Here is a 17,325-nt window from a genome sequence, read left to right as displayed (position 1 = left end):
GAGGTTAGCTGAAGACCAAAGCTTGAAAGAACGTGGGGAAGACCAGGCTGGAGGGAAGGCCGGGTTGCAAAGTTGAGAGAAAAGAGGGTTATGCGGCGATTGGAGGGGATATCGGGGTTTGAGTCTGTCCCAAAGGGCGATTTAAAGTGGGAAGTGATCAGGTTCCGAATTGTACGATGATCAGAAGGTCGGGCCATAGTAGATTGGCTAGCATAGAGGATCACAATCAACTGATTCTAATACAACCCATTGCGGGATCTTGTGGGTCACATGATATTTTGGGAGTTGCATGAGATGAGCTGCTTGATAATATTTAGTAAAGTCTGGGAGGCCCAGACCTCCCTTTAACTTAAGCTTGTGGATGGTAGAATGGGATACTCGAGGGAGAATAGAACCCCAAATGTATGCATGGGTGCGCCGTTGCAGGGTGCAAAGAAAATGTGCCGGAACAGGGATGGGGAGAACTCTAAAGAGGTATAGAATCTTAGGTAACATAGACATTTTAACCACCGTGATTCTTCCCGTCCATGCCAGTGGCAGAGAAGACCAATTGCACATGAGACCAGTCATTTGAGCAAGCAATGGTAGGTAGTTTGTGGAGTATGTCTGATAAGGCGGCCGTCAATTTGATGCCTAGATATGGGATAGATTGGTGGGACCAAGAAAAAGGGAGAACCTGCAGCAAATGCGAGGTCTCTTGAGAAGAGACGGAAATATTCAAAACCAAAGATTTTTGGGGGTTAACATGAATACCGGAAATGAGGCCAAAATCGTGTAGAAGCCGAAGTAGGATGGGGCGGAGGTAAATGGCAAGGTCAAAAAAAGGAGTACATCGTCCACGAAAGAGCAAAGTTTGTAGTGCGACCCGCCTACCTCGAGGCCCCGTACATCAGGGTTCACACAAGTAGAGAGGATTTTGAGAGAAGCTTGATATCGATGTTGAGTAGGGGAGATAGGTCTATAGTTAGACCAAGCTTAATCATCCGAGTTCAGTTTTGGTAGCATAGTTATGGTAGCCGAGACCGTTTCTGGCTTGAAAGATTGGCCTGACAAGATGGCGTTGAAAGCATTGGTAAGCACAGGTGAAATAAGGTGAGCATATTTCTTGTAGTAGGAGGCGGAAAAGCCATCTGGGCCAGGGCGCTTTCTAGTCTTTGATTGCAGACAAGGTTTCAGCTGGTGTGATTGGCTTCTCAAGGACTTCTAGGTGCTGGGCGGGCAAGGTTGGGAAAAAGAGGAGGGCAAAGAGGTCCTCTGCATGAGATTTTTCGAAGGGCTCTGTCTGGGAATATAATAAGGCTAGGTGCTTACGGAAAATATGAAGTATTCGTTTGGGGTTACTGGTGTAGCTACCTTGTGAAAGTTTTAGGCGGATGGGTTTGGCGATGCGGTCTAATCTACAGATTGAAAGAGCTAGGAATGTATCGGGTTTGTTCGCTTTGGTGTAGTATTTGTGGCAAGATCTACGAAGGGATAGCTCTGCTTGGTCCGTCAAAAAAATTCAAGTTCCATTCAGGACTGTTCTAAGGCTTTGCGGTTGTGGGGGGTAGAAATGGCCTGAAACACTTGATGGGACTGATTGTATGCCGCCTCTAGACGATGGCGTGTTTGCCACTTTTCTTTGTTGAGGAAGGATGATTTGTTAATATAAACCCCTCTAAGGACTGGCTTATGTGCTTCCCATAACAGGAGAGGAGAGATATCTGGGGTGGAGTTCAACTCCAGGTATTCTTTAAGGGCGATCTCTAGGTCTAGGCTATGCGTTGGGTGGGATAGTAAATTATTGTTGATAACCCAGGAGTAGTCCAGTAGCAGAGGGGGACAGGGAGGAGATAGACGTGAGAACAGTGCAGTGGTCCTACCATTGTATAGGGAGGATATCTGAAGTAAGAAGTCAGGAAGAAGAGCTGACGTCATGAGAATATGGCCAATGCGTGAGAATGTTTTATGTGGGTGGGAGTAGTAGGTATACCTGTGTTTTACTGGGTGGAGTTCTCTCCATGAATCTACTAAGGAATGACGATTAAGAAGTGGTTGGAAAGAGTGTGTAGAGGCCGGGGGGAGATTTATCGAGAAAGGGGTATATAGTGTGGTTAGAGTCTCCACAAATAAACAAGGTGCCGGATTTATGGTGGTCAATAGCAGTCAGCAAGTGGGATAGGAATGGAAGGCGACCTTGGTTAGGAGTAGAGATGAGCGAATTATTCAAAAATTTGATTCGACTGATTCGGCGAATTCGTGAAAAAAATGTGATTCGAGTCGAATATATTCGCTGCGAATTTAACTTATAAAAGGGTGTTTCTAGGCTTCAGAGAGCCTTTATATTAGTGCAGAACACTGTACCTTTAATTTAAATACCCTTGGAGTCTGCTGGGGAAGAGAAATAATACTGTCAGTCAGTATGACATGCAGATGAGTGCCGTCGATCTTAGAATCACCGCACACTTCACTCATTTGGGCAGTCACGGGGCCAAAACCAGAGTGTGGAGCCACAGTGTGGCGGTGGAGGCAGCAGCAATGGGAGGCCATACAGCACCCTATGACAAAATGGAACCCACCAGCAGTGTGTCACCCTATGACAAAATGGAACCCAGCAGCAGTGTGAGGAGACCTGAAAGTGGCACATGGCAGAGTGTGGCGATGGAGACAGCAGCAATGGGAGGCCGTACAGGGACCCATGACACACTGTGGACCTGGCAGCAGCATGAGGAGGCGGTACAGGGGCCCATGACAGATTACGGGCCTGGCAGCAGCATGAGGAGTCGGTACGGGGGCCCATGGCAGATTACGGGCCTGGCAGCAGCAATGGGAGGCCGTACAGGGACCCATGACACACTCTGGACCTGGCAGCAGCATGAGGAGGCGGTACAGGGGCCCATGACAGATTACGGGCCTGACAGCAGCATGAGGAGTCGGTACGGGGGCCCATGACACACTCTGGACCTGGCAGCAGCATGAGGAGGCGGTACAGGGGCGCATGACAGATTACGGGCCTGGCAGCAGCAACTTGGACAGGAGGACGTTCAGCTTCTGCACCGTCGGGTGCGTGCTCGCAAACTGTTGTCTCTTGGAAACGGATTCCAAGAAAGACTGCTGACGGAATCCGTGAAGAGGAGTAGCAGGAGAAGGAGCATCTGAACGAGCGGAATATGCCAACAAGCGACAACAGGGGCCCATGACAGATTACGGGCCTAGCAGCAGCATGAGGAGTCGGTACGGGGGCCCATGGCAGATTACGGGCCTGGCAGCAGCAATGGGAGGCCATACAGCACCCTATGACAAAATGGAAACCCACCAGCAGTGTGAGGAGACCTGAAAGTGGCACATGGCAGAGTGTGGCGATGGAGACAGCAGCAATGGGAGGCGGTACAGGGACCCATGAGACACTGTGGACCTGGCAGCAGCATGAGGAGGCGGTACAGGGGCCCATGGCAGATTAGGGGCCAGGCAGCAGCAATGGGAGGCCCGTAATCTGCCAGCACCCTATGACAAAATGGAACCCAGCAGCAGTGTGAGGAGACCTGAGAGTGGCACATGGCAGAGTGTGGCGATGGAGACAGCAGCAATGGGAGGCGGTACAGGGACCCATGAGACACTGTGGACCTGGCAGCAGCATGAGGAGGCGGTACAGGGGCCCATGGCAGAATAAGGCCTGGCAGCAGCAATGGGAGGCCCGTAATCTGCCAGCACCCTATGACAAAATGGAACCCTGGGCTGGGGCAGGCAGAACCGCCGTATCTTTATCACGGTTTTCCCAGGCCACCGAATGGCGACGCTGCATATGCTGACGCAACGCTGTAGTCCCAACATGGGCCCCCTGGCCACGCTTGACTTTCTGGCCACATAGTCGACATACGGCTACGTTTACTTCCTCGCGCGGCTTGACGAAAAATTGCCACACCGCCGAGTAGGAAACTTTGCCCCCGCTACTCCTCACTGGCTGACTGCTACTTCCTCCGTGCACACCGGCACCACTACTGGCCGTGGTGGTAGGCTGCAGTGGAGCTGGTGCTCTACTCCGTGGCCGTTTGCCTCCACTGACACTGCTGCGACCCTGCTGCCTCCTGGCAGCAGCAATGGGAGGCCGTACAGGGACCCATGACACACTCTGGACCTGGCAGCAGCATGAGGAGGCGGTACAGGGGCCCATGGCAGATTAGGGGCCTGGCAGCAGCAATGGGAGGCCCGTAATCTGCCAGCACCCTATGACAAAATGGAACCCAGCAGCAGTGTGAGGAGACCTGAAAGTGGCACATGGCAGAGTGTGGCGATGGAGACAGCAGCAATGGGAGGTTGTACAGGGACCCATGACACACTGTGGACCTGGCAGCAGCATGAGGAGGCGGTACAGGGGCCCATGGCAGATTAGGGGCCTGGCAGCAGCAATGGGAGGCCCGTAATCTGCCAGCACTCTATGACAAAATGGAACACACCAGCAGTGTGAGGAGACCTGAAAGTGGCACATGGCAGAGTGTGGCGATGGAGACAGCAGCAATGGGAGGCGGTACAGGGACCCATGACACACTGTGGACCTGGCAGCAGCATGAGGAGGCGGTACAGGGGCCCACGGCAGATTAGGGGCCTGGCAGCAGCTATGGGAGGCCCGTAATCTGCCAGCACCCTATGACAAAATGGAACCCAGCAGCAGTGTGAGGAGACCTGAAAGTGGCACATGGCAGAGTGTGGCGATGGAGACAGCAGCAATGGGAGGTCGTACAGGGACCCATGACACACTGTGGACCTGGCAGCAGCATGAGGAGGCGGTACAGGGGCCCATGGCAGATTAGGGGCCTGGCAGCAGCAATGGGAGATGCCCGTAATCTGCCAGCACTCTATGACAAAATGGAACCCAGAAGCAGTGTGAGGAGACCTGAAAGTGGCACATGGCAGAGTGTGGCGATGGAGACAGCAGCAATGGGAGGCGGTACAGGGACCCATGAGACACTGTGGACCTGGCAGCAGCATGAGGAGGCGGTACAGGGGCCCATGGCAGATTACAGGCCTGGCAGCAGCAATGGGAGGCCCGTAATCTGCCAGCACTCTATGACAAAATGGAACACACCAGCAGTGTGAGGAGACCTGAAAGTGGCACATGGCATGACACACTGTGGACCTGGCAGCAGCATGAGGAGGCGGTACAGGGGCCCATGGCAGATTAGGGGCCTGGCAGCAGCAATGGGAGGCCCGTAATCTGCCAGCACCCTATGACAAAATGGACAGCACCAGCAGTGTGAGGAGACCTGAAAGTGGCACATGGCAGAGTGTGGCGATGGAGACAGCAGCAATGGGAGGCGGTACAGGGACCCATGAGACACTGTGGACCTGGCAGCAGCATGAGGAGGCGGTACAGGGGCCCATGGCAGATTAGGGGCCTGGCAGCAGCAATGGGAGACGCCCGTAATCTGCCAGCACTCAATGACAAAATGGAACCCAGCAGCAGTGTGAGGAGACCTGAAAGTGGCACATGGCAGAGTGTGACGATGGAGACAGCAGCAATGGGAGACTGTACAGGGACCCATGAGACACTCTGGATCTGGCAGCAGCATGAGGAGGCGGTACAGGGGCCCACGGCAGATTAGGGGCCTGGCAGCAGCTATGGGAGGCCCGTAATCTGCCAGCACCCTATGACAAAATGAAACCCAGCAGCAGTGTGAGGAGACCTGAAAGTGGCACATGGCAGAGTATGGCGATGGAGACAGCAGCAATGGGAGGTCGTACAGGGACCCATGACACACTGTGGACCTGGCAGCAGCATGAGGAGGCGGTACAGGGGCCCATGGCAGATTAGGGGCCTGGCAGCAGCAATGGGAGACGCCCGTAATCTGCCAGCACTCTATGACAAAATGGAACCCAGCAGCAGTGTGAGGAGACCTGAAAGTGGCACATGGCAGAGTGTGGCGATGGAGACAGCAGCAATGGGAGGCGGTACAGGGACCCATGAGACACTGTGGACCTGGCAGCAGCATGAGGAGGCGGTACAGGGGCCCATGGCAGATTAGGGGCCTGGCAGCAGCAATGGGAGGCCCGTAATCTGCCAGCACTCTATGACAAAATGGAACACACCAGCAGTGTGAGGAGACCTGAAAGTGGCACATGGCATGACACACTGTGGACCTGGCAGCAGCATGAGGAGGCGGTACAGGGGCCCATGGCAGATTAGGGGCCTGGCAGCAGCAATGGGATGCCCGTAATCTGCCAGCACCCTATGACAAAATGGACAGCACCAGCAGTGTGAGGAGACCTGAAAGTGGCACATGGCAGAGTGTGGCGATGGAGACAGCAGCAATGGGAAGCGGTACAGGGACCCATGAGACACTGTGGACCTGGCAGCAGCATGAGGAGGCGGTACAGGGGCCCATGGCAGATTAGGGGCCTGGCAGCAGCAATGGGAGACGCCCGTAATCTGCCAGCACTCTATGACAAAATGGAACCCAGCAGCAGTGTGAGGAGACCTGAAAGTGGCACATGGCAGAGTGTGGCGATGGAGACAGCAGCAATGGGAGGCGGTACAGGGACCCATGAGACACTGTGGACCTGGCAGCAGCATGAGGAGGCGGTACAGGGGCCCATGGCAGATTAGGGGCCTGGCAGCAGCAATGGGAGACGCCCGTAATCTGCCAGCACTCTATGACAAAATGGAACCCAGCAGCAGTGTGAGGAGACCTGAAAGTGGCACATGGCAGAGTGTGACGATGGAGACAGCAGCAATGGGAGACCGTACAGGGACCCATGAGACACTCTGGACCTGGCAGCAGCATGAGGAGGCGGTACAGGGGCCCATGGCAGATTACAGGCCTGGCAGCAGCAATGGGAGACGCCCGTAATCTGCCAGCAACCTATGACAAAATGGAACCCAGAAGCAATGTGAGGAGACCTGAAAGTGGCACATGGCAGAGTGTGGCGATGGAGACAGCAGCAATGGGAGGCCGTACAGGGACCCATGAGACACTCTGGACCTGGCAGCAGCATGAGGAGGCGGTACAGGGGCCCATGGCAGATTACAGGCCTGGCAGCAGCAATGGGAGACGCCCGTAATCTGCCAGCACTCTATGACAAAATGGAACCCAGCAGCAGTGTGAGGAGACCTGAAAGTGGCACAAGGAAGAGTGTGACGATAGAGACAGCAGCAATGGGAGGCCGTACAGGGACCCATGAGACACTCTGGACCTGGCAGCAGCATGAGGAGGCGGTACAGGGGCCCATGGCAGATTACAGGCCTGGCAGCAGCAATGGGAGACGCCCGTAATCTGCAAGCAACCTATGACAAAATGGAACCCAGCAGCAGTGTGAGGAGACCTGAAAGTGGCACATGGCAGAGTGTGACGATTGAAACAGCAGCAATGGGAGGCGGTACAGGGACCCATGAGACACTGTGGACCTGGCAGCAGCATGAGGAGGCGGTAAAGGGTCCCATGGCAGATTACAGGCCTGGCAGCAGCAATGGGAGACGCCCGTAATCTGCCAGCAACCTATGACAAAATGGAACCCAGCAGCAGTGTGAGGAGACCTGAAAGTGGCACATGGCAGAGTGTGACGATGGAGACAGCAGCAATGGGAGGCGGTACAGGGACCCATGAGACACTGTGGACCTGGCAGCAGCATGAGGAGGCGGTACAGGGGCCCATGGCAGATTACAGGCCTGGCAGCAGCAATGGGAGACGCCCGTAATCTGCCAGCAACCTATGACAAAATGGAACCCAGCAGCAGTGTGAGGAGACCTGAAAGTGGCACATGGCAGAGTGTGGCGATGGAGACAGCAGCAATGGGAGGCCGTACAGGGACCCATGACACACTGTGGACCTGGCAGCAGCATGAGGAGGCGGTACAGGGGCCCATGGCAGATTAGGAGCCTGGCAGCAGCAATGGGAGACGCCCGTAATCTGCCAGCACTCTATGACAAAATGGAACCCAGAAGCAGTGTGAGGAGACCTGAAAGTGGCACATGGCAGAGTGTGGCGATGGAGACAGCAGCAATGGGAGGCGGTACAGGGACCCATGAGACACTGTGGACCTGGCAGCAGCATGAGGAGGCGGTACAGGGGCCCATGGCAGATTAGGGGCCTGGCAGCAGCAATGGGAGGCCCGTAATCTGCCAGCACTCTATGACAAAATGGAACACACCAGCAGTGTGAGGAGACCTGAAAGTGGCACATGGCATGACACACTGTGGACCTGGCAGCAGCATGAGGAGGCGGTACAGGGGCCCATGGCAGATTAGGGGCCTGGCAGCAGCAATGGGAGGCCCGTAATCTGCCAGCACCCTATGACAAAATGGACAGCACCAGCAGTGTGAGGAGACCTGAAAGTGGCACATGGCAGAGTGTGGCGATGGAGACAGCAGCAATGGGAGGCGGTACAGGGACCCATGAGACACTGTGGACCTGGCAGCAGCATGAGGAGGCGGTACAGGGGCCCATGGCAGATTACAAGCCTGGCAGCAGCAATGGGAGACGTCCGTAATCTGCCAGCACTCTATGACAAAATGGAATCCAGCAGCAGTGTGAGGAGACCTGAAAGTGGCACATGGCAGAGTGTGACGATGGAGACAGCAGCAATGGGAGGCGGTACAGGGACCCATGAGACACTGTGGACCTGGCAGCAGCATGAGGAGGCGGTACAGGGGCCCATGGCAGATTACAGGCCTGGCAGCAGCAATGGGAGACGCCCGTAATCTGTCAGCAACCTATGACAAAATGGAACCCAGCAGCAGTGTGAGGAGACCTGAAAGTGGCACATGGCAGAGTGTGACGATGGAGACAGCAGCAATGGGAGGCCGTACAGGGACCCATGAGACACTGTGGACCTGGCAGCAGCATGAGGAGGCGGTACAGGGGCCCATGGCAGATTACAGGCCTGGCAGCAACAATGGGAAACGCCCGTAATCTGCCAGCAACCTATGACAAAATGGAACCCAGCAGCAGTGTGAGGAGACCTGAAAGTGGCACATGGCAGAGTGTGGCGATGGAGACAGCAGCAATGGGAGGCCGTACAGGGACCCATGAGACACTGTGGACATGGCAGCAGCATGAGGAGGCGGTACAGGGGCCCATGGCAGATTAGGGGCCTGGCAGCAGCAATGGGAGACGCCCATAATCTGCCAGAACTCTATGACAAAATGGAACCCAGCAGCAGTGTGAGGAGACCTGAAAGTGGCACATGGCAGAGTGTGGCGATGGAGACAGCAGCAATGAGAGGCGGTACAGGGACCCATGAGACACTGTGGACCTGGCAGCAGCATGAGGAGGCGGTACAGGTGCCCATGGCAGATTACAGGCCTGGCAGCAGCAATGGGAGACGCCCGTAATCTGCCAGCAACCTATGACAAAATGGAACCCAGCAGCAGTGTGAGAAGACCTGAAAGTGGCACATGGCAGAGTGTGACGATGGAGACAGCAGCAATGGGAGGCCGTACAGGGACCCATGAGACACTCTGGACCTGGCAGCAGCATGAGGAGGCGGTACAGGGGCACATGGCAGATTACAGGCCTGGCAGCAGCAATGGGAAACGCCCGTAATCTGCCAGCAACCTATGACAAAATGGAACCCAGCAGCAGTGTGAGGAGACCTGAAAGTGGCACATGGCAGAGTGTGACGATGGAGACAGCAGCAATGGGAGGCCGTACAGGGACCCATGAGACACTCTGGACCTGGCAGCAGCATGAGGAGGCGGTACAGTGGCCCATGGCAGATTACAGGCCTGGCAGCAGCAATGGGAGATGCCCGTAATCTGCCAGCACTCTATGACAAAATTGGAACCCAGCAGCAGTGTGAGGAGACCTGAAAGTGGCCCATGGCAGAGTGTGACGATGGAGACGGCAGCAATGGGAGGCGGTACAGGGACCCATGAGACACTGTGGACCTGGCAGCAGCATGAGGAGGCGGTACAGGGGCCCATGGCAGATTAGGGGCCTGGCAGCAGCAATGGGAGACACCCGTAATCTGTCAGCAACCTATGACAAAATGGAACCCAGCAGCAGTGTGAGGAGACCTGAAAGTGGCACATGGCAGAGTGTGACGATGGAGACAGCAGCAATGGGAGGCGGTACAGGGACCCATGAGACACTCTGGACCTGGCAGCAGCATGAGGAGGCGGTACAGGGGCCCATGGCAGATTACAGGCCTGGCAGCAGCAATGGGAGACGCCCGTAATCTGCCAGCAACCTATGACAAAATGGAACCCAGAAGCAGTAAGAGGAGACCTGAAAGTGGCACATGGCAGAGTGTGGCGATGGAGACAGCAGCAATGGGAGGCGGTACAGGGACCCATGAGACACTGTGGACCTGGCAGCAGCATGAGGAGGCGGTACAGGGGCCCATGGCAGATTACAGGCCTGGCAGCAGCAATGGGAGACGCCCGTAATCTGCCAGCAACCTATGACAAAATGGAACCCAGAAGCAATGTGAGGAGACCTGAAAGTGGCACATGGCAGAGTGTGGCGATGGAGACAGCAGCAATGGGAGGCCGTACAGGGACCCATGAGACACTCTGGACCTGGCAGCAGCATGAGGAGGCGGTACAGGGGCCCATGGCAGATTACAGGCCTGGCAGCAGCAATGGGAGACGCCCGTAATCTGCCAGCACTCTATGACAAAATGGAACCCAGCAGCAGTGTGAGGAGACCTGAAAGTGGCACAAGGAAGAGTGTGACGATGGAGACAGCAGCAATGGGAGGCCGTACAGGGACCCATGAGACACTCTGGACCTGGCAGCAGCATGAGGAGGCGGTACAGGGGCCCATGGCAGATTACAGGCCTGGCAGCAGCAATGGGAGACGCCCGTAATCTGCAAGCAACCTATGACAAAATGGAACCCAGCAGCAGTGTGAGGAGACCTGAAAGTGGCACATGGCAGAGTGTGACGATTGAAACAGCAGCAATGGGAGGCGGTACAGGGACCCATGAGACACTGTCGACCTGGCAGCAGCATGAGGAGGCGGTAAAGGGTCCCATGGCAGATTACAGGCCTGGCAGCAGCAATGGGAGACGCCCGTAATCTGCCAGCAACCTATGACAAAATGGAACCCAGCAGCAGTGTGAGGAGACCTGAAAGTGGCACATGGCAGAGTGTGACGATGGAGACAGCAGCAATGGGAGGCGGTACAGGGACCCATGAGACACTGTGGACCTGGCAGCAGCATGAGGAGGCGGTACAGGGGCCCATGGCAGATTACAGGCCTGGCAGCAGCAATGGGAGACGCCCGTAATCTGCCAGCAACCTATGACAAAATGGAACCCAGCAGCAGTGTGAGGAGACCTGAAAGTGGCACATGGCAGAGTGTGGCGATGGAGACAGCAGCAATGGGAGGCCGTACAGGGACCCATGAGACACTGTGGACCTGGCAGCAGCATGAGGAGGCGGTACAGGGGCCCATGGCAGATTACAGGCCTGGCAGCAACAATGGGAAACGCCCGTAATCTGCCAGCAACCTATGACAAAATGGAACCCAGCAGCAGTGTGAGGAGACCTGAAAGTGGCACATGGCAGAGTGTGGCGATGGAGACAGCAGCAATGGGAGGCCGTACAGGGACCCATGAGACACTCTGGACCTGGCAGCAGCATGAGGAGGCGGTACAGGGGCCCATGGCAGATTACAGGCCTGGCAGCAGCAATGGGAGGCCCGTAATCTGCCAGCACCCTATGACAAAATGGAACCCAGCAGCAGTGTGAGGAGACCTGAAAGTGGCACATGTTTGGGGCATGATTCATGGCGGATTTAGTCAGTTGTGTCAGGAACTGGTGGTTTGAAATCCAGACTAATCCACGCCTGATTCATTTTCACAAACGTGAGTCTCTCCACACTTTGGGTGGACAGTCGTGTCCTCCGCGGAGTTACAATACCTCCTGCCGCACTAAACACGCGCTCCGATGCCACGCTACTGGCCGGGCATGACAGCCTTTCAAGGGCAAATTCAGCTAGTTGGGGCCAAAGGTCAAGTTTCGTTGCCCAGTAGTCAAGGGGATTGTCTACCTCGGTTGGCAGGGTGCTGTCCAAGTAGGCCCAAGCCTGTTGTTTGAGCTCCTGCTCCAGGTCCACCTGATGCTGTTGCTGCTGCTGCGGCTGGTTAGTAGTTTCCTCACTGCGCTGGTGAAGAAAGCTACTCATCATCGACTGCAGACTGAGGCAGCCGCTGCTGGTGGAGCTGCCACTGCTCCTACCACCCCACCCCTCCCCTGCTGCCATGGCAGCGGAACGCGAGCGCACAGGGCCCACAGTGTCTGAGGATGGACGTTGGCGCAGAAAGGCAGAGACCAACTGACTACATAGGTGGTTTTTATAGTACGTTATTTTGGCCTCCCTCTCAGCAGGTGTGCAAAAGGCCACCATTTTGGAACGGTAGCGAGGGTCCAACAAGGTGGACAGCCAAAAGTCATCCCTCTGTCTGATGGTTATTATTCTGCTGTCGTTACGCAAGCAACCGAGCATGCTATGGGCCATTTGTGCCAAGGAATGCGAGGGACTCCCTGCCTCCATCTCCACAGCATACTGCCACGGTGCGTCTGGGTCCTCTGTCTCCTCCTCCTCCTCCTCTACCAGATGCTCCTGCTCCTCCACTCCTGTCCGCTGAGTGGAAAAACCACCCATTTCACTCAATAATTCCTGAGCACCAATGTCCTCCTCTACCTCCTCCTCTTCTTCCTGTCCTGCCCCCACAGGGGTCATGTGGTGTTGAGATCTGTGTGCCACGTCTACCGCACCCTGACCAGCCATTGTTAACAGCATTTGTTCCAGGATGTGCAACAGAGGAATGACGTCGTTCATCCCATAGTCCTGCCGACTCACGAATAGCGTGGCCTCCTCAAAGGGCCTGAGCAAGCGGCAGGTGTCACGCATGAGCTGCCAATGGCTGACATCGAAGTTACACAGGGGAGTACCTTTATCCGCTTGTAACATCAGGAAATCGGTGATGGCCTTTCGCTGCTCGTAAAGGCGGTCTAACATGTGTAGGGTTGAATTCCACCTTGTTGCAACGTCGCAGATCAGGCGATGCTGTGGAATTCCGTTCTGCCGCTGCAGCTCAAGGAGGGTGTGCTTTGCGGTGTATGAATGGCTGAAATGCATGCAAAGTTTACGTGACATTTTAAGGATGTCTGGCAGTGGGATGGTGGATTTTAGGAACCGCTTGACAACCAGATTGAACACGTGAGCCATGCATGGCGCATGGCACAACCTTCCTTGACGCAGAGCAGACACCATGTTCTTTCCGTTGTCGGTCAACATGGTTCCGATTTTCAGTTTGCGCGGAGACAGCCATCTGTCGATTTCTCTGTTCATTACACTCAGAAGTTCCTCCCCTGTGTGACTACGTTCGCCAAGGCATACCAGGTGCAGCACAGCGTGACACCGTTGTGCCCTGCACATGTGATATGCCGGTCGGGTAATGGGACTTGGCACGGGGGTGGCGGCTGAGGACACGGCGGAAGAAGAGGTGGTGGAGGCGGACATGTTTGCTGGACCAAGGACGTGCAAACGTGGAGGCAAAAGCGTCGTGACCTGTCCAAGTTGCTGGTGCGGCTGTGCCGGCACCACGTTCACCCAGTGTGCCGTAAATGACATGTACTGTCCCTGACCGTAGTTACAGCTCCACACGTCGGCGCTGCCGTGCACTTTGGCAGAGACCGACATGCTCAAAGACTGGCCCACCATCTCTTCTACATGTGAATGCAGGGCTGGCACTGCCTTTTTGGCGAAGAAATGCCGGCTTTGCACTCTCCACCGCGGCGCGGCACAAGCCATCATTTCTCGGAAAGGTGCTGAGTCCACCACTTGGAAAGGGAGGGACTGCAGCACCAGCAACTTGGACAGGAGGACGTTCAGCTTTTGCACCGTCGGGTGCGTGCTCGCAAACTGTTGTCTCTTGGAAACGGATTCCAAGAAAGACTGCTAACGGAATCCGTGAAGAGGAGTAGCAGGAGAAGGAGCATCTGAACGAGCGGAAGATGCCAACGAGCGACAACTCCCCTCAGCAGAGGTGTTAGAGCCTTGACTGGCTGATAGAGGGCGATTGACGTCGGGTGACGGAGCAAGTAACGGAGCGGGTGATGGAGCGGGGGCTGGGGCAGGCAGAACCGCCGTATCTTTATCACGGTTTTCCCAGGCCACCAAATGGCGACGCTGCATATGCTGATGCAACGCTGTAGTCCCAACATGGGCCCCCTGGCCACGCTTGACTTTCTGGCCACATAGTCGACATACGGCTACGTTTACTTCCTCGGGCGGCTTGACGAAAAATTGCCACACCGCCGAGTAGGAAACTTTGCCCCCGCTACTCCTCACTGGCTGACTGCTACTTCCTCCGTGCACACCGGCACCACTACTGGCCGTGGTGGTAGGCTGCAGTGGAGCTGGTGCTCTACTCCGTGGCCGTTTGCCTCCACTGACACTGCTGCGACCCTGCTGCCTCCTGGGCAACCCACCGACTGTTTTGCTCGCTGCCAAGCTGGCACCCTCTTCTCCTGATGATGCGGAAGAAATTGCCTGATGACGACGAGGCTGCCAAGTGCGATCAGCCTCCTCATCATCAATTAGGGTCTCCGCCTCACTACTAGCCCCCTCGGCTGCGTCTGGGTCAGGAGACAGACCTGTCTCTAGACCGGCTACCGAGCCACTCTCCTCGCCAGTACTTCTTCGCCTGGCTGCTGAAGAGGCGGATGTCTCCCCCCCTTCCTGACCACCCTCTGTTAGCTCTTCCTCACTGTACAGTGGGGCTGAGCCCACAGCATGCGATACTTCGCTTGGTGAGGGAACAGCAAAGGACAGGGGCAGGTAGAGGACACGTGATTTCAGTGGGCTTGCTCCCGGGCCATGCCAACTAACGGTTGTGTCTGACGTACACACCGACCGTTGGCTGTAGGTGTCAGAGGTGACCTGGGAAGAGTAAGACGACCGAGCCAACCAATCGATGACGGCAGGGTTGTCGGTGGAGACACGACCGCTGGATGACACCGGGAGCACTGGCCTCTGGCTGCGACTAGTGCTGCCTCGACCCCTTCCTCTGCTGCCACGTCTGCTCGCTCCTAAAACATTGCCTCCTCTGCCACTCCTCTGCGTGTTGTCTGACATACTCTTTAATTCAACGATTCTGTGTCCCTGAGTAACAATTCTGTGTCCCTCAGTAACAATTCTGTGTCCCTCAGTAACAATTCTGTGTCCCTCAGTAACAATTCTGTGTCTGTCCCTGAGTAACAATTCTGTGTCTTTCCCTGAGTAACAATTCTGTGTCTGTCCCTGAGTAACAATTCTGTGTCTGTCCCTGAGTAACAATTCTGTGTCTGTCCCTGAGTAACAATTCTGTGTCCCACAGTAACAATTCTGTGTCTGTCCCTGAGTAACAATTCTGTGTCTGTCCCTGAGTAACAATTCTGTGTCCCTCAGTAACAATTCTGTGTCCCTCAGTAACAATTCTGTGTCTGTCCCTGAGTAACAATTCTGTGTCCCTCAGTAACAATTCTGTGTCCCTCAGTAACAATTCTGTGTCCCTCAGTAACAATTCTGTGTCTGTCCCTGAGTAACAATTCTGTGTCTGTCCCTCAGTAACAATTCTGTGTCTGTCCCTGAGTAACAATTCTGTGTCTGTCCCTGAGTAACAATTCTGTGTCCCTCAGTAACAATTCTGTGTCCCTCAGTAACAATTCTGTGTCTGTCCCCGAGTAACAATTCTGTGTCCCTGAGTAACAATTCTGTGTCCCTGAGTAACAATTGTGTCCCTGAGTAACAATTCTGTGTCCCTCAGTAACAATTCTGTGTCTGTCCCTGAGTAACAATTCTGTGTCCCTCAGTAACAATTCTGTGTCTGTCCCTGAGTAAAAATTCTGTGTCCCTTAGTAACAATTCTGTGTCTGTCCCTGAGTAACAATTCTGTGTCCCTCAGTAACAATTATGTATCTGTCCCTGAGTAACAATTCTGTGTCCCTCAGTAACAATTATGTGCCTGTCCCTGAGTAACAATTCTGTGTCTGTTCCTGAGTAACAATTATGTGTCTGTTCCTGAGTAACAATTCTGTGTCTGTCCCTGAGTAACAATTCTGTGTCTGTCCCTGAGTAACAATTCTGTGTCCCTCAGTAACAATTCTGTGTCCCTCAGTAACAATTCTGTGTCTGTCCCTGAGTAACAATTCTGTGTCTGTCCCTGAGTAACAATTCTGTGTCCCTGAGTAACAATTCTGTGTCCCTGAGTAACAATTGTGTCCCTGAGTAACAATTTTGTGTCCCTCAGTAACAATTCTGTGTCTGTCCCTGAGTAACAATTCTGTGTCCCTCAGTAACAATTCTGTGTCTGTCCCTGAGTAAAAATTCTGTGTCCCTCAGTAACAATTCTGTGTCTGTCCCTGAGTAACAATTCTGTGTCCCTCAGTAACAATTATGTGTCTGTCCCTGAGTAACAATTCTGTGTCCCTCAGTAACAATTCTGTGTCTGTCCCTGAGTAACAATTCTGTGTCTGTTCCGGAGTAACAATTCTGTGTCTGTTCCTGAGTAACAATTCTGTGTCTGTCCCTGAGTAACAATTCTGTGTCTGTCCCTGAGTAACAATTCTGTGTCCCTCAGTAACAATTCTGTGTCCCTCAGTAACAATTCTGTGTCTGTCCCTGAGTAACAATTCTGTGTCTGTCCCTGAGTAACAAATCTGTGTCCCTAAGTAACGGTTCTGTGTCCCTAAGTAACGGTTCTGTGTCCCTAAGTAACGATTGTGTGTCCCTAAGTAACGGTTCTGTGGCCCTAAGTAACGGTTCTGTGGCCCTAAGTAACGGTTCTGTGTCCCTAAGTAACGGTTCTGTGTCCCTAAGTAACGATTCTGTGGCCCTAAGTAACGGTTCTGTGTCCCTAAGTAATGATTCTGTGGCCCTAAGTAACGGTTCTGTGTCCCTAAGTAACGGATCTGTGTCCCTAAGTAACGGTTCTGTGTCCCTAAGTAACGGATCTGTGTCCCTAAGTAACGGTTCTGTGTCCCTAAGTAACGATTCTGTTACACAGACAGGTCTGCCTCTCTTGAATGACTGGAGGCTAATGGAGAATTCTAAAATGGCCGCAATTTATAGCTCGACCATTACATAGTGCTGGCTGGCTGGCTGCTGATTGGCTAATGCGATCACATGTCATGAATGAATGCATTATGGGTCAGCGCGCCTTGTCTGCGCACCTTCCCAGAGATCCCCGCTCCGTCGCCGCACATGTCGCCGCCATTTTAGGAAAAATTTTGATTTGCGCATCCGAAGTCTGCTAATTTTCGGATTCGGCGCAAATCGAAATTTTCCTAATATTCGAAACGAATTCCACTTCGCCTAGTTCGATTCGCTCATCTCTAGTTAGGAGCATAGTAAGAGGCGA

The sequence above is a fragment of the Staurois parvus genome, unplaced genomic scaffold, assembly GCF_062004578.1.
Source record: "Staurois parvus isolate SC_StPar_1 unplaced genomic scaffold, SC_StPar_1.0 ptg002362l, whole genome shotgun sequence".
Lineage (NCBI taxonomy): Eukaryota > Metazoa > Chordata > Amphibia > Anura > Ranidae > Staurois > Staurois parvus.
The sequence above is the reverse complement of the archived record's forward strand: the minus strand, read 5'-3'. Positions refer to the sequence as shown.